This window comes from Panulirus ornatus, chromosome 16 (assembly GCF_036320965.1).
Source record: "Panulirus ornatus isolate Po-2019 chromosome 16, ASM3632096v1, whole genome shotgun sequence".
Taxonomy (NCBI): domain Eukaryota; kingdom Metazoa; phylum Arthropoda; class Malacostraca; order Decapoda; family Palinuridae; genus Panulirus; species Panulirus ornatus.
Window position 1 is genome coordinate 22,086,797 of NC_092239.1, and position 21,907 is coordinate 22,108,703.

Genomic DNA, 21,907 nt, shown 5'->3' on the forward strand with positions numbered 1-21,907 from the left:
AGCTATCCCACATTGTGTTAACATCACATTCTGGCATTAAAATTTTCTGCTTTCAAGCAATTCTTGTATTTCAGGTTTATATTTTTCATGATGTTTGTTTAATATTACTTCAGTGTTGGTTGTCCTGTTCTCCATTACATATTTCATTTATGCAAGTAGAATCACTTCTCTCCAGTATGAATCTCAAAATGAAAAACAGCTAAATTCTTTCTTCATAAGTAGGTTGCATGAGATTCCGACTGCCATATTTTGCTATGACAAAAAACACACTGTTGTGTGTCTTTTGGCTCATTCAAGGCCTCACATATACAAACCCAGTTGGTATTACTTAAATGTATTTGTCCCACTTATTGTTGATATTTCTCAGTCTTTATGCTGTTAATGATGCTTAGCATCTTATTCCTATCATGTAAAACTATTTATCTAAACCACCGCAGTATTTCCTGATATCATTTTTATTCTAAAATTTCTGAATTAACACTGCAGTTAGTCCTCTCTAGAATATCTTGTTTCAGTTTCCTATTATTTCTGTTCAAACCCTTCACCCATTTGAACAATTTCCCATAGTATTCCTATTAACAGAATATGAATTTGATTTTGTTAATCTGTCCTCAGAGAAGAAAAATTCTGATGGTTGCTGCTGATGTTCCCATACTTCTTTGCATACTCACAAGGAAAAACTGTATCCATTTGACATTTCTATGACCAGATTTCTTCAGCATGATCCAGGTGAAATCTTGCTAAATATATTAAAGCTGAAGGATGACTTGCAGACTTTTTTATGAGCACTTTTAGGTACAAAGACAAATACTTTCTTTTCTATGTTACAAGCAGTTCTACCCTGTGTTCTTGTTTTGAGTTCTCACTAACCATTTGTTTGAAACCCCATTTCATATTAAAAAGAATTTATTGTTAATTCCATTGAGTTGGCATTTGATAATGTTTTTGACTTCTCCATGCTCAGTACCCTGCATTTTTTCATATTAAACTGCATTTACTATTTTTCACAATCCTGATCGATTATTTAGCTCCTCAAGGTGAGCCGTTTCATCTTCATTTGAAAATATCATGTGTTCTAGATTTGGGTCTTAGCCAATTTACTTAAACTACAGTTTCTTTCTTATATCATTACCATTATGTTTAGAACAGTATGGTTGAGAAAGCTGAAGAGGGTGTACTTAAAAGGTTTGAATGAGTGAGGGGTGGAGGGGATAAGAAGGTTTTGAATACACAGAGCTTAAACATGCAGGAGGATGTAAGGCACACACAAGATACAGTGAATTAAAGTAATATGCTATACAGTGGGTGACGTGTGGTCAGTATATTACACCAATGCATGTGAAGCATCTAGGGGAAAACACAGAATGTTCTGTGGGTCATAATTGTAAATAGGGGGCTGTGGTTGGTGTGCATTACATATGGCAGCTAGAGAGTGTATGTGAGTGAATGCAGACATTATCGCTGTTCCTGGTGCTGCCATCCTAATGTTATGATATGTTTTGTTTAATTATAAGATTACTGCCTCAGAACCAATACCTATGACAGCCTTGATATTCCCCAGGAATTTCTAAAGGCTCCTGCAGCCCAAGACTGTGCTACTTCCAGTAACAGAGAAATGTAGACTTCTTTGGTGTGAGAAATTTGTTGACAAAGCTGTACCTTCATAGATACAACCACACCAAAAGTGACTTTTCTCTTTTGTACCTCAAGCAGAGTCTAATAACACCAGCTAGTGAATATATTCCTAGGGATAGGGGAGAAAGAATACTCCCCACGCATTCCCCACGTGTCGTAGAAGGCGACTAAAGGGGACGGTAGTGGGGGTCTAGAAACCCTCCCCTCCTTGTATTTTAACTTTCTAAAAGTGGAAACAGAAGAAGGAGTCCCATGGGGAGTGCTCATCCTCCTTGAAGGCTCAGATTGGGATGTCTAAATGTGTATGGATGTAACCAAGATAAGAAAAAAGAAGAGATAGGTAGTATGTTTGAGGAAAGGATGTTTTGGGAGTAAAGTCAGGGGTTGGTGAGAGGACAAGAGCAAAGGAAGGAGTAGCACTACTCCTGAAACAGGAGTTGTGGGAGTATGTGATAGAGTGTATGAAAGTAAACTCTAGATTGATATAGATAAAACTGAAAGTGGATGGAGAGAGATGGGTGATTATTGGTGCCTATGCACCTGGGCATGAGAATAAAGATCATGAGAGGCAAGTGTTTTGGGAGCAGCTGAATTAATGTGTTAGCAGTTTTGATGCATGAGACCAGGTTGTAGTGATGGGTGATTTGAATGCAAAGGTGAGTAATGTGGCAGTTGAGGGAATAATTGGTGTACATGGGGTGTTCAGTGTTGTAAATGGAAATGGTGAAGAGCAGGTAGATTTGTGTGAAAAAGGATTGGTGGTTGGGAATACCTGGTTTAAAAAGAGATATACACATGAAAGTAGGAGAGATGGCCAGAGAGCATTATTGGATTATGTGTTAATTGATAGGTGCGTGAAAGAGAGACTTTTGGATGTTAATGTGCTGAGAGGTGCAACTGGAGGGATGTCTGATCATTATCTTGTGGAGGCGAAGGTGAAGATTTGTAGAAGTTTTCAGAAAAGAAGAGAAAATGTTGAGGTGAAGAGAGTAGTGAAAATAAGTTTGGGAAGGAGACTTGTGTGAGGAAGTACCAGGAGAGACTGAGAGCTAAATGGAAAAAGGTGAGAGCAAAGGAAGTAAGGGGACTGGGGGAGGAATGGGATGTATTTAGGGAAGCAGTGATGGCTTGCGCAAAAGATGCTTGTGGCATGAGAAGCATGGGAGGTGGGCAGATTAGAAAGGGTAGTGAGTGGTGGGATGAAGAAGTAAGATTATCAGCGAAAGAGAAGAGAGGCGTTTGGATGAGTTTTTCAGGGAAATAGTGCAAATGACTGGGAAATGTATAAAAGAAAGAGGCAGGAGTTCAAGAGAAAGGTGTAAGAGGTGAAAAAGAGGGCAAATGAGAGTTGGGGTGAGAGTATCATTAAATTTTAGGGAGAATAAAAAGATGTATTCGAAGGAGGTAAATAAAGTGCATAAGACAAAAGAACAAATGGGAACATCAGTGAAGGGGGCTAATGCAGAGGTAATAACAAGTAGTGGTGATGTGAGAAGGAGATGGAGTGAGTATTTTGAGGGTTTGTTGAATGTGTTAGATGACAGATTGGCAGATATAGGGTGTTTTTTCGAGGTGGTGTGTAAAGTGAGAGGGTCAGGAAGAACGGTTTGTTGAACAGAGAATAGGTAATGAAAGCTTTGCGGAAGATGAAAGCCAACAAGGCGGTGGGTCTGGATGGTATTGCAGTGAAATTTATTAAAAAAAGGGGTTGAATGGGTTGTTGACTGGTTGGTGAGGATATTCAGTGTATGTATGGCTCATTTTGAAGTGCCTCAGGATTGGCAGAATGCATGCATAGTGCCATTGTACAAAGGCAAAAACATAAAGGTGAGTGTTCAAATTACAGAGGTATAAATTTGTTGAGTATTCCTGGGAAATTATATAAGAGGATATTGATCGAGGGGGTGAAGGCATTACAGAGCATCAGACTGGGGAAGAGCAGTGTGGTTTCAGTAGTGGTAGAGGATGTGTGGATCAGGTGTTTGCTTTGAAGAATGCATATAAGAAACACTTAGAAAAACAAATAGATTTGTATGTAGCATTTATGGACCTGGGGGAGGCATATGATAGAGTTGACTGAGATGCTCTGTGGAAGGTATTAAGAGTATATGGTGTGGGAGGCAAGTTCCTAGAAGCAGTGAAAAGTTTTTATCGAGGATGTAAGGCATGTGTACGAGTAGGAAGGAAGAAAGTGATTGGTTCCCAGTGAATGTTGGTTTGCGGCAGGTTTACGTGATGGCTCCATGATTGTTTAATTTGTTTATGGATTGGGTTGTTATGGAGGTGAATGCAAGGCTTTTGGAGAAAGAGGCAAGTATGCAGTCTGTTATGCATGAGAGGGCTTGCGAAGTGAGTCATTTCTTGTTCGCTAATGATACAGTGCTGGTGGGTAATTCATGTGAGAAACTGCAGAAGCTGGTGACTGAGTTTGGTAAGGTGTGTGAAAGAAGAAAGCTGAGAGTAAATGTGAATAAGAGCAAGGTTATTAGGTACAGTAGGGTTGAGGGACAAGTCAATTGGGAGGTAAGTTTGAATGAAGAAAACTGGAGGAAGTGAAGTGTTTTAGATATCTGGGAGTGGATTTGGCAGCAGATGGGACCATGGAAGTGGAAGTGAGTCACAGGGTGAGGGAGGGGGCGAAAGTTCTGGGAGCGTTGAACAATAAGTGAAAGGTGAGAACAGTATCTCTGAAAGCAAAAATGGGTATGTTTGAAGGAGTAGTGGCTTCAACAATGTTGTATGGTTGGGAGGTGTGGGCTATAGATAGGGTTGTGCGGAGGAGGGTGGATGTGTTGGAAATGAGATGTTTGAGGACAATATGTGGTGGGAGATGGTTTGATCGAGTAATTAATGAAAGGGTAAGAGAGATGTGTGGTAATAAAAAGAGTGTGGTTGAGAGAGCAGAAGAGGATGTATTGAAATGGGTTGGTCACATTGAGAGAATGAGCAAGGAAAGATTGACAAAGAGGATATATGTGTCAGAGGTGGAGGGAACGAGGAGAAGTGAGAGACCAAATTGTAGGTGGAAGGATGGAGTGAAAAAGATTTTGAGCGATTGGGGCCTGAACATGCAGGAGGGTGAAAGGCGTGCAAGGAATTGAGTAGATTGGAATGATGTGGTATACCGGGGTGGACATGCTGTCAATGGATTGAACCAGGGCATGTGAAGTGTCTGGGGTAAACTGAGTGTCAACGAATGTGGCCTTTGTTGTCTTTTCCTAGCGCGGGGTGGTGATGGGAATGAATAAAGGCAGCAAGTATGAATGATGTACATGTGTATATAAGTATATGTCTGTTTGTGTATATATATGTATATGTTGAAATGTATAGGTATGCATATGTGTGTGTGTGAACGTGTATGTATATACATGTGTACGTGGGTGGGTTGGGCCACTTAGTAGCTGTCTCCGGCTTTAGCGAGGAAGCGCAAGGAAACGACAAAAGAATGGCCCAGCCCACCCACATACACATGTATATGCATAAACACTTGTGCACGCACATATACATACCTATACATTTCAATGTATACATATATATACATACACCAACATATATATATGTGGAGGCTAAGGTGAAGATTTGTATGGGTTTTCAGAAAAGAAGAGTGAATGTTGGGGTGAAGAGGGTGGTGAGAGTAAGTGAGCTTGGGAAGGAGACTTGTGTGAGGAAGTACCAGGAAAGACTGAGTACAGAATGGAAAAAGGTGAGAACAATGGAAGTAAGGGGAGTCGGGGAGGAATGGGATGTATTTAGGGAATCAGTGATGGATTGCACAAGAGATGCTTGTGGCATGAGAAGAGTGGGAGGTGGGTTGATTAGAAAGGGTAGTGAGTGGTGGGATGAAGAAGTAAGAGTATTAGTGAAAGAGAAGAGAGAGGCATTTGGACGATTTTTGCAGGGAAAAAATGCAATTGAGTGGGAGACGTATAAAAGAAAGAGACAGGAGGTCAAGAGAAAGGTGCAAGAGGTGAAAAAAAAGGGCAAATGAGAGTTGGGGTGAGAGAGTATCATTAAATTTTAGGGAGAATAAAAAGATGTTCTGGAAGGAGGTAAATAAAGTGCGTAAGACAAGGGAGCAAATGGGAACTTCAGTGAAGGGCGCAAATGGGGAGGTGATAACAAGAAGTGGTGATGTGAGAAGGAGATGGAGTGAGTATTTTGAAGGTTTGTTGAATGTGTTTGATGATAGAGTGGCAGATATAGGGTGTTTTGGTCGAGGTGGTGTGCAAAGTGAGAGGGTTAGGGAAAATGATTTGGTAAACAGAGAAGAGGTAGTAAAAGCTTTGCGGAAGATGAAAGCCGGCAAGGCAGCAGGTTTGGATGGTATTGCAGTGGAATTTATTAAAAAAGGGGGTGACTGTATTGTTGACTGGTTGGTAAGGCTATTTAATGTATGTATGACTCATGGTGAGGTGCCTGAGGATTGGCGGAATGCGTGCATAGTGCCATTGTACAAAGGCAAAGGGGATAAGAGTGAGTGCTCAAATTACAGAGGTATAAGTTTGTTGGGTATTCCTGGTAAATTATATGGGAGGGTATTGATTGAGAGGCTGAAGGCATGTACAGAGCATCAGATTGGGGAAGAGCAGTGTTTTTTCAGAAGTGGTAGAGGATGTGTGGATCAGGTGTTTGCTTTGAAGAATGTATGTGAGAAATACTTAGAAAAGCAAATGGATTTGTATGTAGCATTTATGGATCTGGAGAAGGCATATGTTAGAGTTGATAGAGATGCTCTGTGGAAGGTATTAAGAATATATGGTGTGGGAGGCAATTTGGTAGCAGTGAAAAGTTTTTATCGAGGATGTAAGGCATGTGTACGTGTAGGAAGAGAGGAAAGTGATTGGTTCTCAGTGAATGTAGGTTTGCGGCAGGGGTGTGTGATGTCTCCAAGGTTGTTTAATTTGTTTATGGATGGGGTTGTTAGGGAGGTGAATGCAAGAGTTTTGGAAAGAGGGGCAAGTATGAAGTCTGTTGGGGATGAGAGAGCTTGGGAAGTGAGTCAGTTGTTGTTCGCTGATGATACAGCGCTGATGGCTGATTCATGTGAGAAACTGCAGAAGCTGATGACTGAGTTTGGTAAAGTGTGTGAAAGAAGAAAGTTAAGAGTAAATGTGAATAAGAGCAAGGTTATTAGGTACAGTAGGGTTGAGGGTCAAGTCAATTGGGAGGTGAGTTTGAATGGAGAAAAACTGGAGGAAGTGAAGTGTTTTAGATATCTGGGAGTGGATCTGGCAGCGGATGGAACCATGGAAGCGGAAGTGGATCATAGGGTGGGGGAGGGGGCGAAAATTCTGGGAGCCTTGAAGAATGTGTGGAAGTCGAGAACATTATCTCGGAAAGCAAAAATGGGCATGTTTGAAGGAATAGTGGTTCCAACAATGTTGTATGGTTGCGAGGCGTGGACTATGGATAGAGTTGTGCGCAGGAGGATGGATGTGCTGGAAATGAGATGTTTGAGGACAATGTGTGGTGTGAGGTGGTTTGATCGGGTAAGTAACGTAAGGGTAAGAGAGATGTGTGGAAATAAAAAGAGCGTGGTTGAGAGAGCAGAAGAGGATGTTTTGAAATGGTTTGGGCACATGTAGAGAATGAGTGAGGAAAGATTGACCAAGAGGATATATGTGTCGGAGGTGGAGGGAACGAGGAGAAGAGGGAGACCAAATTGGAGGTGGAAAGATGGAGTGAAAAAGATTTTGTGTGATCGGGGCCTGAACATGCAGGAGGGTGAAAGGAGGGCAAGAAATAGAGTGAATTGGAGCGATGTGGTATACCGGGGTTGACGTGCTGTCAGTGGATTGAATCAAGGCATGTGAAGCGTCTGGGGTAAACCATGGAAAGCTCTGTAGGTATGTATATTTGCGTGTGTGGACGTATGTATATACATGTGTATGGGGGTGGGTTGGGCTATTTCTTTCGTCTGTTTCCTTGCGCTACCTCTCAAACGCGGGAGACAGCGACAAAGCAAAAAAATATATATATATATATATATATATATATATATATATATATATATATATATATATATATATGAAAAACAAGGAGACTTGTGTGAGGAAGTAACAGGAGAGACTGAGTACAGAATGGAAAAAGGTAAGAACAAAGGAGGTAAGGGGAGTGGGGAGGAATGGGATGTATTTAGGGAAGCAGTGATGGCTTGCGCACAAGATGCTTGTGGCATGAGAAGAGTGGGAGGTGGGTTGATTAGAAAAGGTAGTGAATGGTGGGATGAAGAAGTAAGATTATTAGTGAAAGAGAAGAGAGAGGGATTTGGACGATTTTTGCAGGGAAAAAAATGCAATGAGTGGGAGAGGTATAAAAGAAAAAGGCAGGAGGTCAAGAGAAAGGTGCAAGAGGTGAAAAAGAGGGCAAATGAGAGTTGGGGTGAGAGAGTATCATTAAATTTCAGGGAGAAGAAAAAGATGTTTTGGAAGGAGGTAAATAAAATGCGTAAGACAAGGGAGCAAATGGGAACTTCAGTGAAGGGGGCTAATGGGGAGGTGATGACAAGTAGTGGTGATGTGAGAAGGAGATGGAGTGAGTATTTTGAAGGTTTGTTGAATGTGTTTGATGATAGAGTGGCAGATATAGGGTGTTTTGGTCGAGGTGGTGTGCAAAGTGAGAGGGTTAGGGAAAATGATTTGGTAAACAGAGAAGAGGTAGTAAAAGCTTTGCGGAAGATGAAAGCCGGCAAGGCAGCAGGTTTGGATGGTATTGCAGTGGAATTTATTAAAAAAGGGGGTGACTGTATTGTTGACTGGTTGGTAAGGTTATTTAATGTATGTATGACTCATGGTGAGGTGCCTGAAGATTGGCAGAATGCTTGCATAGTGCCATTGTACAACGGCAAAGGGGATAAGAGTGAGTGCTCAAATTACAGAGGTATAAGTTTGTTGAGTATTCCTGGTAAATTATATGGGAGGGTATTGATTGAGAGGCTGAAGGCATGTACAGAGCATCAGATTGGGGAAGAGCAGTGTTTTTTCAGAAGTGGTAGAGGATGTGTGGATCAGGTGTTTCCTTTGAAGAATGTATGTGAGAAATACTTAGAAAAGCAAATGGATTTGTATGTAGCATTTATGGATCTGGAGAAGGCATATGATAGAGTTGATAGAGATGCTCTGTGGAAGGTTTTAAGAATATATGGTGTGGGAGGAAAGTTGTTAGAAGCAGTGAAAAGTTTTTATCAAGAATGTAAGGCATGTGTACGTGTACGAAGAGAGGAAAGTGATTGGTTCTCAGTGAATGTAGGTTTGCGGCAGGGGTGTGTGATGTCTCCATGGTTGTTTAATTTGTGTATGGATGGGATTGTTAGGGAGGTGAATGCAAGAATTTTGGAAAGAGGGGCAAGAATGCAGTCTGTTGTGGATGAGAGATCTTGGGAAGTGAGTCAGTGGTTGTTCGCTGATGATACAGCGCTGATGGCTGATTCATGTAAGAAACTGCAGAAGCTGGTGACTGAGTTTGGTAAAGTGTGTGAAAGAAGAAAGTTAAGAGTAAATGTGAATAAGAGCAAGGTGATTAGGTACAGTAGGGTTGAGGGTCAAGTCAATTGGGAGGTAAGTTTGAATGGAGAAAAACTGGAGGAAGTAAAGTGTTTTAGATATCTTGGAGTGGATCTGGCAGTGGATGGAACCATGGAAGCGGAAGTGAATCATAGGGTGGGGGAGGGGGTGAAAATTCTGGGAGCCTTGAAGAATGTTTGGAAGTCGAGAACATTATTTCAGAAAGCAAAAATGGGTATGTTTCAAGGAATAGTGGTACCAACAATGTTGTATGGTTGCGAGTCATGGGCTATAGATACAGTTGTGCTCAGGAGGGTGGATGTGCTGGAAATGAGATGTTTGAGAACAATGTGTTGTGTGAGGTGGTTTGATCGAGTAAGTAATGTAAGGGTAAGAGAGATGTGTGGAAATAAAAAGAGTGTGGTTGAGAGAGCAGAAGAGGGTGTTTTGAAATGGTTTGGTCACATGGAGAGAGTGAGTGAGGAAAGATTGACCAAGAGAATATATATGTCAGAGGTGGAGGGAACGAGGAGAAGTGGGAGACCAAATTGGATGTGGAAAGATGGAGTGAAAAAGATTTTGAGTGATCGGGGCCTGAACATGCAAGAGGGTGAAAGGCGTGCAAGGAATAGAGTGAATTGGAACGATGTGGTATACCGGGGTCGACGTGCTGTCAATGGATTGAACCAGGGCATGTGAAGCGTCTGAGGTAAACCATGGAAAGTTGTGTGGGGCCTGGATGTGGAAAGGGAGCTGTGATTTCGGTGCATTAATACATGACAGCTAGAGACTGAGTGTGAACGAATGGGGCCTTTGGTGTCTTTTCCTAGCGCTACCTCGCACACATGAGGGGGGGAGGGGGTTGTTATTCCAAGTGTGGCGAGGTGGCGATGGGAACAAATAAATGCAGACAGGATGAATTATATACATGTGTATATATGTATATGTCTTTGTGTGTATATATATATGTGTACATTGAGATGTATAGGTATGTATATTTGCATGTGTGGATGTGTATGTATATACCTGTCTATGTGGGCGGGTTGGGCCATTCTTTCGTCTGTTTCCTTGCGCTACCTCGCTAACGCGGGAGACAGCAACAAAGCAAAATATATAAATAAAATATATATATATATATATATATATATATATATATATACATTAAATGACTCATGGTGAGGTGCCTGAGGATTGGCGGAATGCGTGCATAGTGCCATTGTACAAAGGCAAAGGGGATAAGAGTGAGTGCTCAAATTACAGAGGTATAAGTTTGTTGAGTATTCCTGGTAAATTATATGGGAGGGTATTGATTGAGAGGGTGAAGGCATGTACAGAGCATCAGATTGGGGAAGAGCAGTGTGGTTTCAGAAGTGGTAGAGGATGTGTGGATCAGGTGTTTGCTTTGAAGAATGTATGTGAGAAATACTTAGAAAAGCAAATGGATTTGTATGTAGCATTTATGGATCTGGAGAAGGCATATGATAGAGTTGATAGAGATGCTCTGTGGAAGGTATTAAGAATATATGGTGTGGGAGGCAAGTTGTTAGAAGCAGTGAAAAGTTTTTATCGAGGATGTAAGGCATGTGTACGTGTAGGAAGAGAGGAAAGTGATTGGTTCTCAGTGAATGTAGGTTTGCGGCAGGGGTGTGTGATGTCTCTATGGTTGTTTAATTTGTTTATGGATGGGGTTGTTAGGGAGGTAAATGCAAGAGTCTTGGAAAGAGGGGCAAGTATGAAGTCTGTTGGGGATGAGAGAGCTTGGGAAGTGAGTCAGTTGTTGTTCGCTGATGATACAGCGCTGGTGGCGGATTCATGTGAGAAACTGCAGAAGCTGGTGACGGAGTTTGGTAAAGTGTGTGGAAGAAGAAAGTTAAGAGTAAATGTGAATAAGAGCAAGGTTATTAGGTACAGTAGGGTTGAGGGTGAAGTCAATTGGGAGGTGAGTTTGAATGGTGAAAAACTGGAGGAAGTGAAGTGTTTTAGATATCTGGGAGTGGATCTGTCAGCGGATGGAACCATGGAAGCGGAAGTGGATCATAGGGTGGGGGAGGGGGCGAAAATTTTGGGAGCCTTGAAAAATGTGTGGAAGTCGAGAACATTATCCCGGAAAGCAAAAATGGGTATGTTTGAAGGAATAGTAGTTCCAACAATGTTGTATGGTTGCGAGGCGTGGGCTATGGATAGAGTTGTGCGCAGGAGGATGGATGTGCTGGAAATGAGATGTTTGAGGACAATGTGTGGTGTGAGGTGGTTTGATCGAGTAAGTAACGTAAGGGTAAGAGAGATGTGTGGAAATAAAAAGAGCGTGGTTGAGAGAGCAGAAGAGGGTGTTTTGAAATGGTTTGGGCACATGGAGAGAATGAGTGAGGAAAGATTGACCAAGAGGATATATGTGTCGGAGGTGGAGGGAACGAGGAGAAGAGGGAGACCAAATTGGAGGTGGAAAGATGGAGTGAAAAGGATTTTGTGTGATCGGGGCCTGAACATGCAGGAGGGTGAAAGGAGGGCAAGGAATAGAGTGAATTGGAGCGATGTGGTATACAGGGGTTGACGTGCTGTCAGTGGATTGAATCAAGGCATGTGAAGCGTCCGGGGTAAACCATGGAAAGCTGTGTAGGTATGTATATTTCCGTGTGTGGACGTGTGTATGTACATGTGTATGGGGGGGGTTGGGCCATTTCTTTCGTCTGTTTCCTTGCGCTACCTCGCAAACGCGGGAGACAGCGACAAAGTATAAAAAAAAAAAAAAAAAAATATATATATATATATATATATATATATATATATATATATATATATATATATAAAGGGAGGGCAAGGAATAGAGTGAATTGGAGCGATGTGGTATACAGGGGTTGACGTGCTGTCAGTGGATTGAATCAAGGCATGTGAGGCGTCTGGGGTAAACCATGGAAAGCTGTGTAGGTATGTATATTTGGGTGTGTGGACGTGTGTATGTACATGTGTATGGGGGGGGGGGGTTGGGCCATTTCTTTCGTCTGTTTCCTTGCGCTACCTCGCAAACGCGGGAGACAGCGACAAAGTATAAAAAAAAAAATATATATATATATATATATATATATATATATATATATATATATATATATATATATATATATATATATTTATATTTTATATTTATTTTATTTTGCTTTGTCGCTGTCTCCCGCGTTTGCGAGGGAGTGCAAGGGAACAGACGAAAGAAATGGCCCAACCCACCCCCATACACAATGTATACACACACACACACGTCCACACACGCAAATATACATACCTATACATCTCAATGTACACATATATATACATACACAGACACATACATATATACCCATGCACACAATTCACACTGTCTGCCCCCATTCACTCCCATCGCCACCTCGCCACACATGGAATACCATCCCCCTCCCCCCTCCTGTGTGCGAGGTAGCACTAGGAAAAGACAACAAAGGCCCCATTCGTTCACACTCAGTCTCTAGCTGCCACGCAATAATGCCCGAAACCACAGCTCCCTTTCCACATCCAGGCCCCACACAACTTTCCATGGTTTATCCCAGACGGTTCACATGCCCTCATTCAATCCACTGACAGCACGTCAACCCCGGTATACCACATCGATCCAATTCACTCTATTCCTTGCACGCCTTTCACCCTCCTGCATGTTCAGGCCCCGATCACACAAAATCTTTTTCACTCCATCTTTCCACATCCAATTTGGTCTCCCACTTCTCCTCGTTCCCTCCACCTCTGACACATATATCCTCTTGGTCAATCTTTCCTCACTCATTCTCTCCATGTGCCCAAACCATTTCAAAACACCCTCTTCTGCTCTCTCAACCACAATCTTTTTATTTCCACACATCTCTCTTACCCTTACATTACTTACTCGATCAAACCACCTCACACCACACATTGTCCTCAAACGTTTCATTTCCAGCACATCCACCCTCCTGCGCACAACTCTATCCATAGCCCACGCCTCGCAACCATACAACATTGTTGGAACCACTATTCCTTCAAACATGCCCATTTTTGCTTTCCGAGATAATGTTCTCGACTTCCACACATTCTTCAAGGCTCCCAGGATTTTCGCCCCCTCCCCAACCCTATGATTCACTTCCGCTTCCATGGTTCCATCCGCTGCCAGATCCACTCCCAGGTATCTAAAACACTTTCCTTCCTCCAGTTTTCTCCATTCAAACTTACCTCCCAATTTACTTCACCCTCAACCCTACTGTACCTAATAACCTTGCTCTTATTCACATTTACTCTTAACTTTCTTCTTTCACACACTTTACCAAACTCAGTCACCAGCTTCTTCAGTTTCTCACATGAATCAGCCACCAGCGCTGTATCATCAGCGAACAACAACTGACTCACTTCCCAAGCTCTCTCATCCACAACAGACTTCATACTTGCCCCTCTTTCCAAAACTCTTGCATTCACCTCCCTAACAACTCCATCCATAAACAAATTAAACAACCATGGAGACATCACACACCCCTGCTGCAAACCTACATTCACTGAGAACCAATCACTTTCCTCTCTTCCTACACGTACAGATGCCTTACATCCTCGATAAAAACTTTTCACTGCTTGTAACAACTTGCCTCCCACACCATATATTCTTAATACCTTCAACAGAGCATCTCTATCAACTCTATCATATGCCTTCTCCAGATCCATAAATGCTACATACAAATCCATTTGCTTTTCTAAGTATTTCTCATACATTCTTCAAAGCAAACACCTGATCCACACATCCTCTACCACTTCTGGAATCACACTGCTCTTCCCCAATCTGATGCTCTGTACATGCCTTCACCCTCTCAATCAATACCCTCCCATATAATTTACCAGGAATACTCAAGAAACTTATACCTCTGTAATTTGAGCACTCACTCTTATCCCCTTTGCCTTTGTACAATGGCACTATGCACGCATTCCGCCAATCCTCAGGCACCTCACCATGAGTCATACATACATTAAATAACCTTACCAACCAGTCAACAATACAGTCACCCCCTTTTTTAATAAATTCCACTGCAATACCATCCAAACCTGCTGCCTTGCCGGCTTTCATCTTCCGCAAAGCTTTTACTACCTCTTCTCTGTTTACCAAATCATTTTCCCTAACCCTCTCACTTTGCACACCACCTCGACCAAAACACCCTATATCTGCCACTCTATCATCAAACACATTCAACAAACCTTCAAAATACTCACTCCATCTCCTTCTCACATCACCACTACTTGTTATCACCTCCCCATTTGCGCCCTTCACTGAAGTTCCCATTTGCTCCCTTGTCTTACGCACTTTATTTACCTCCTTCCAGAACATCTTTTTATTCTCCCTAAAATTTAATGATACTCTCTCACCCTAACTCTCATTTGCCCTCTTTTTCACCTCTTGCACCTTTCTCTTGACCTCCTGTCTCTTTCTTTTATACATCTCCCACTCAATTGCATTTTTTCCCTGCAAAAATCGTCCAAATGCTTCTCTCTTCTCTTTCACTAATAATCTTACTTCTTCATCCCACCACTCACTACCCTTTCTAATCAACCCACCTCCCACTCTTCTCATGCCACAAGCATCTTTTGCGCAATCCATCACTGATTCCCTAAATACATCCCATTCCTCCCCCACTCCCCTTACTTCCATTGTTCTCACCATTTTCCATTCTGTACTCAGTCTCTCCTGGTACTTCCTCACACAAGTCTCCTTCCCAAGCTCAATTACTCTCACCACCCTCTTCACCCCAACATTCACTCTTCTTTTCTGAAAACCCATACAAATCTTCACCTTAGCCTCCACAAGATAATGATCAGACATCCCTCCAGTTGCACCTCTCAGCACATTAACATCCAAAAGTGTCTCTTTCGCGCGCCTGTCAATTGACACGTAATCCAATAACGCTCTCTGGCCATCTCTCCTACTTACATACGTATACTTATGTATATCTCGCTTTTTAAACCAGCTATTCCCAATCACCAGTCCTTTTTCAGCACATAAATCTACAAGCTCTTCACCATTTCCATTTACAACACTGAACACCCCATGTATACCAATTATTCCCTCAACTGCCAAATTACTCACCTTTGCATTCAAATCACCCATCACTATAACCCGGTCTCGTGCATCAAAACCACTAACACACTTATTCAGCTGCTCCCAAAACACTTGCCTCTCATGATCTTTCTTCTCATGCCCAGGTGCATATGCACCAATAATCGCCCATCTCTCTCCATCAACTTTCAGTTTTACCCATATTAATCGAGGATTTACTTTCTTACATTCTATCACATACTCCCACAACTCCTGTTTCAGGAGTACTGCTACTCCTTCCCTTGCTCTTGTCCTCTCACTAACCCCTGACTTTACTCCCAAGACATTCCCAAACCACTCTTCCACTTTACCCTTGAGCTTCGTTTCACTCAGAGCCAAAACATCCAGGTTCCTTTCCTCAAACATACTACCTATCTCTCCTTTTTTCACATCTTGGTTACATCCACACACATTTAGACACCCCAGTCTGAGCCTTCAAGGAGGATGAGCACTCCCCGCATGACTCCTTCTTCTGTTTCCCATTTTGGAAAGTTAAAAATACAAGGATGGGAGGATTTCTGGCCCCCCGCTCCCGTCCCCTCTAGTCGCCTTCTACAACACGCGAGGAATGCATGGGAAGTATTCTTTCACCCCTATCCCCAGGGATAATATATATATATATATATACATATATAAGGGTAGAAAGGGTAGTGAGTGGTGGGATGAAGAAGTAAGATTATTAGTGAAAGAGAAGAGAGAGGCATTTGGACGATTTTTGCAGGGAAAAAATGCAATTGAGTGGGAGATGTATTAAAAGAAAGAGACAGGAGGTCAAGAGAAAGGTGCAAGAGGAGAAAAAGAGGGCAAATGAGAGTTGGGGTGAGAGAGTATCATTAAATTTTAGGGAGAATAAAAAGATGTTCTGGAAGGAGGTAAATAAAGTGCGTAAGACAAGGGAGCAAATGGGAACTTCAGTGAAGGGCGCAAATGGGGAGGTGATAACAAGTAGTGGTGATCTGAGAAGGAGATAGAGTGAGTATTTTGAAGGTTTGTTGAATGTGTTTGATGATAGAGTGACAGATATAGGGTGTTTTGGTCGAGGTGGTGTGCAAAGTGAGAGGGTTAGGGAAAATGATTTGGTAAACAGAGAAGAGGTAGTAAAAGCTTTGCGGAAGATAGAAGCCGGCAAGGAAGCAGGTTTGGATGGTATTGCAGTTGAATTTATTAGAAAAGGGGGTTACTGTATTATTGACTGGTTGGTAAGGTTATTTCATGTATATATGACTCATGATGAGGTGCCTGAGGATTGGCGGAATGCGTGCATAGTGCCATTGTACAAAGGCAAAGGGGATAAGAGTGAGTGCTCAAATTACAGAGGTATAAGTTTGTTGAGTATTCCTGGTAAATTATATGGGAGGGTATTGATTGAGATACTGAAGGCATGTACAGAGCATCAGATTGGGGAAGAGCAGTGTGGTTTCAGAAGTGGTAGAGGATGTGTGGATCAGGTGTTTGCTTTGACGAATGTATGTGAGAAATACTTAGAAAAGCAAATGGATTTGTATATAGCATTTATGGATCTGGAGAAGGCATATGATAGAGTTGATAGAGATGCTCTGTGGAAGGTATTAAGAATATATGGTGTGGGAGGCAAGTTGTTAGAAGCAGTGAAAAGTTTTTATCGAGGATGTAAGGCATGTGTACGTGTAGGAAGAGAGGAAAGTGATTGTTTCTCAGTGAATGTAGGTTTGTGGCAGGGGTGTGTGATGTCTCCATGGTTGTTTAATTTGTTTATGGATGGGGTTGTTAGGGAGGTGAATGCAAGAGTTTTGGAAAGAGGGGCAAGTATGAAGTCTGTTGGGGATGAGAGAGCTTTGGAAGTAAGTCAATTGTTGTTCGCTGATGATACAGCGCTGGTGGCTGATTCATGTGAGAAACTGCAGAAGCTAGTTACTGAGTTTGGTAAAGTGTGTGAAAGAAGAAAGTTAAGAGTAAATGTGAATAAGAGCAAGGTTATTAGGTACAGTAGGGTTGAGGGTGAAGTCAATTGGGAGGTAAGTTTGAATGGAGAGAAACTGGAGGAAGTAAAGTGTTTTAGATATATGGGAGTGGATCTGGCAGCGGATGGAACCATGGAAGTGGATCATAGGGTGGGGGAGGGAGCGAAAATCCTGGGAGCCTTGAAGAATATGTGGAAGTCGAGAACATTATCTCAGAGAGCAAAAATGGGTATGTTTGAAGGAATAGTGGTTCCAACAATGTTGTATGGTTGCGATGCGTGGGCTATGGATAGAGTTGTGCGCAGGATAATGGATGTGCTGGAAATGAGATGTTTGAGGACAATGTGTGGTGTGAGGTGGTTTGATCAAGTAAGTAACGTAAGGGTAAGAGAGATGTGTGGAAATAAAAAGACCGTGGTTGAGAGAGCAGAAGAGGGTGTTTTGAAGTGGTTTGGGCACATGGAGAGAATGAGTGAGGAAAGATTTACCAAGAGGATATATGTGTCGGAGGTGGAGGGAACGAGAAGTGGGAGACCAAATTGGAGGTGGAAAGATGGAGTGAAATAGATTTTGTGTGATCGGGGCCTGAACATGCAGGAGGGTGAAAGGAGGGCAAGGATTAGAGTGAATTGGATCGATGTGGTATACCGGGGTTGACGTGCTGTCAGTGGATTGAATCAGGGCATGTGAAGCATCTGGGGTAAACCATGGAAAGCTGTGTAGGTATGTATATTTGCGTGTGTGGACGTATGTATATACATGTGTATGGGGATTCGGTTGGGCCATTTCTTTCGTCTGTTTCCTTGCGCTACCTCGCAAACGCGGGAGACAGCGACAAAGCCAAAAAAAAAAAAAAGAATATATATATATATATATTTATATATATATATATATTTCTTTTCTTTCAAACTATTCGCCATTTCCCACGTTAGCGAGGTAGCGTTAAGAACAGAGGACTAGGCCTTTGAGGGAACGTCCTCACCTGGCCCCCTTCTCTGTTCCTTCTTTTGGAAAATAAAAAAAATGTGATGGGAGGATTTCCACCCCCCCGCTCCCTCCCCTTTTAGTTGCCTTCTACGACACGCAGGGAATATGTGGGAAGTATTCTCTCTCCCCTATCCCAAGGGATAATATATATATATATATATATATATATATATATATATATATTTATTTATTTATTTTTTATTATACTTTGTCGCTGTCTCCCGCATTTGCGAGGTAGCGCAAGGAAACAGACGAAAGAAATGGCCCAACCCCCCCCCATACACATGTATATACATACGTCCACACACGCAAATATACATACCTACACAGCTTTCCATAGTTTACCCCAGACGCTTCACATGCCCTGCTTCAATCCACTGACAGCACGTCAACCCCGGTATACCACATTGCTCCAATTCACTCTATTCCTTGCCCTCCTTTCACCCTCCTGCATGTTCAGGCCCCGATCACACAAAATCTTTTTCACTCTATCTTTCCACCTCCAATTTGGTCTCCCTCTTCTCCTTGTTCCCTCCACCTCCGACACATATATCCTCTTGGTCAATCTTTCCTCACTCATCCTCTCCATGTGCCCAAACCACTTCAAAACACCCTCTTCTGCTCTCTCAACCACGCTCTTTTTATTTCCACACATCTCTCTTACCCTTACGTTACTCACTCGATCAAACCACCTCACACCACACATTGTCCTCAAACATCTCATTTCCAGCACATCCATCCTCCAGCGCACAACTCTATCCATAGCCCACGTCTCGCAACCATACAACATTGTTGGAACCACTATTCCTTCAAACATACCCATTTTTGCTTTCCGAGATAATGTTCTCGACTTCCACACATTCTTCAAGGCCCCCAGGATTTTCGCCCCCTCCCCCACCCTATGATCCACTTCCGCTTCCATGGTTCCATCCGCTGCCAGATCCACTCCCAGATATCTAAAACACTTCACTTCCTCCAGTTTTTCTCCATTCAAACTCACCTCCCAATTGACTTGACCCTCAACCCTACTGTACCTAATAACCTTGCTCTTATTCACATTTACTCTTAACTTTCTTCTTCCACACACTTTTCCAAACTCAGTCACCAGCTTCTGCAGTTTCTCACATGAATCAGCCACCAGCGCTGTATCATCAGCGAACAACAACTGACTCACTTCCCAAGCTCTCTCATCCCCAACAGACTTCATACTTGCCCCTCTTTCCAAAACTCTTGCATTTACCTCCCTAACAACCCCATCCATAAACAAATTAAACAACCATGGAGACATCACACACCCCTGCCGCAAACCTACATTCACTGAGAACCAATCACTTTCCTCTCTTCCTACACGTACACATGCCTTATATCCTCCTCGAAGGCTCAGACTGGGGTGTCTAAATGTGTGTGGATGTAACCAAGATGTGAAAAAAGGAGAGATAGGTAGTATGTTTGAGGAAAGGAACTTGGATGTTTTGGCTCTGAGTGAAACGAAGCTCAAAGGTAAAGGGGAAGAGTGGTTTGGGAATGTCTTGTGAGTAAAGTCAGGGGTTAGTGAGAGGACAAGAGCAAGGGAAGGAGTAGCAGTACTCCTGAAACAGGAGTTGTGGGAGTATGTGATAGAATGTAAGAAAGTAAATTCTCGATTAATATGGGTAAAACTGAAAGTTGATGGAGAGAGATGGGTGATTATTAGTGCATATGCACCTGGGCATGAGAAGAAAGATCATGAGAGGCAAGTGTTTTGGGAGCAGCTGAATGAGTGTGTTAGTGGTTTTGATGCACGAGACCGGGTTATAGTGATGGGTGATTTGATTGCAAAGGTGAGTAATGTGGCAGTTGAGGGAATAATTGGTATACATGGGGTGTTCAGTGTTGTAAATGGAAATGGTGAAGAGCTTGTAGATTTATGTGCTGAAAAAGGACTGGTGATTGGGAATACCTGGTTTAAAAAGCGAGATATACATAAGTATACGCATGTAAGTAGGAGAGATGGCCAGAGAGCGTTATTGGATTACGTGTTAATTGACAGGCGCGCGAAAGAGACACTTTTGGATGTTAATGTGCTGAGAGGTGCAACTGGAGGGATGTCTGATCATTATCTTGTGGAGGCTAAGGTGAAGATTTGTATGGGTTTTCAGAAAAGAAGAGTGAATGTTGGGGTGAAGAGGATGGTGAGAATAAGTGAGCTTGGGAAGGAGACTTGTGTGAGGAAGTACCAGGAGAGACTGAGTACAGAATGGAAAAAGGTGAGAACAATGTAAGTAAGGGGAGTGGGGGAGGAATGAGATGTATTTAGGGAATCAGTGATGGATTGCACAAAAGATGCTTGTGGCATGAGAAGAGTGGGAAGTGGGTTGATTAGAAAGGGTAGTGAGTGGTGGGATGAAGAAGTGAGTTTATTAGTGAAAGAGAAGAGAGAGGCATTTGGACGATTCTTGCAGGGAAAAAATGCAATTGAATGGGACATGTATAAAAGAAAGAGACAGGAGGTCAAGAGAAAGGTGCAAGAGGTGAAAAAGAGGGCAAATGAGAGTTGGGGTGAGAGAGTATCATTAAGTTTTAGGGAGAATAAAAAGATGTTCTGGAAGGAGGTAAATAAAGTGCGTAAGACAAGGGAGCAAATGGGAACTTCAGTGAAGGGCGCAAATGGGGAGGTGATAACAAGTAGTGGTGATGTGAGAAGGAGACGGAGTGAGTATTTTGAAGGTTTGTTGAATGTGTTTGATGATAGAGTGGCAGATATAGGGTGTTTTGGTCGAGGTGGTGTGCAAAGTGAGAGGGTTGGGGAAAATGATTTGGTAAACAGAGAAGAGGTAGTGAAAGCTTTGCGGAAGATGAAAGCCGGCAAGGCAGCAGGTTTGGATGGTATTGCAGTGGAATTTATTAAAAAAGGGGGTGACTGTATTATTGACTGGTTGGTAAGGTTATTTAATGTATGTATGACTCATGGTGAGGTGCCTGAGGATTGGCGGAATGCGTGCATAGTGCCATTGTACAAAGGCAAAGGGGATAAGAGTGAGTCCTCAAATTACAAAGGTATAAGTTTGTTGAGTATTCCTGTTAAATTATATGGGAGGGTATTGATTGAGAGGCTGAAGGCATGTACAGAGCATCAGATTGGGGAAGAGCAGTGTGGTTTCAGAAGTGGTAGAGAATGTGTGGATCAGGTGTTTGCTTTGAAGAATGTATGTGAGAAATACTTAGAAAAGCAAATGGATTTGTATGTAGCATTTATGGATCTGGAGAAGGCATATGATAGAGTTGATAGAGATGCTCTGTGGAAGGTATTAAGAATATATGGTGTGGGAGGCAAGTTCTTAGAACCAGTGAAAAGTTTTTATCGAGGATGTAAGGCATGTATATGTGTAGGGAGAGAGGAAAGTGATTGGTTCTCAGTGAATGTAGGTTTGCGGCAGGGGTGTGTGATGTCTCCATGGTTGTTTAATTTGTTTATGGATGGGGTTGTTAGGGAGGTAAATGCAAGAGTTTTGGAAAGAGGGGCAAGTATGAAGTCTGTTGGGGATGAGAGAGCTTGGGAAGTGAGTCAGTTGTTGTTCGCTGATGATACAGCACTGGTGGCTGATTCATGTGAGAAACTGCAGAAGCTGGTGACTGAGTTTGGTAAAGTGTGTGAAAGAAGAAAGTTAAGAGTAAATGTGAATAAGAGCAAGGTAATTAGGTACAGTAGGGATGAGGGTCAAGTCAATTGGGAGGTAAGTTTGAATGGAGAAAAACTGGAG

General features: G+C 42.4%; 1 protein-coding gene across 5 annotated transcripts in view; it reads left to right on the plus strand.

Moving 5' to 3' along the window:
• The window catches only part of LOC139754191 (uncharacterized), a 115,039-nt gene that overhangs the window by 38,169 nt on the left and 54,963 nt on the right, over positions 1-21,907 (plus strand). Inside the window, exon 3 of one of the 5 annotated variants that reach the window (XR_011713848.1) lies at positions 616-729. The exons of the other annotated variants lie outside the window; for them this stretch is intronic. The gene's annotated coding sequence lies outside the window, so the exon portion shown is untranslated. The remainder of the gene's footprint in view (positions 1-615; positions 730-21,907) is intronic. 5 annotated transcript variants of the gene reach the window in all.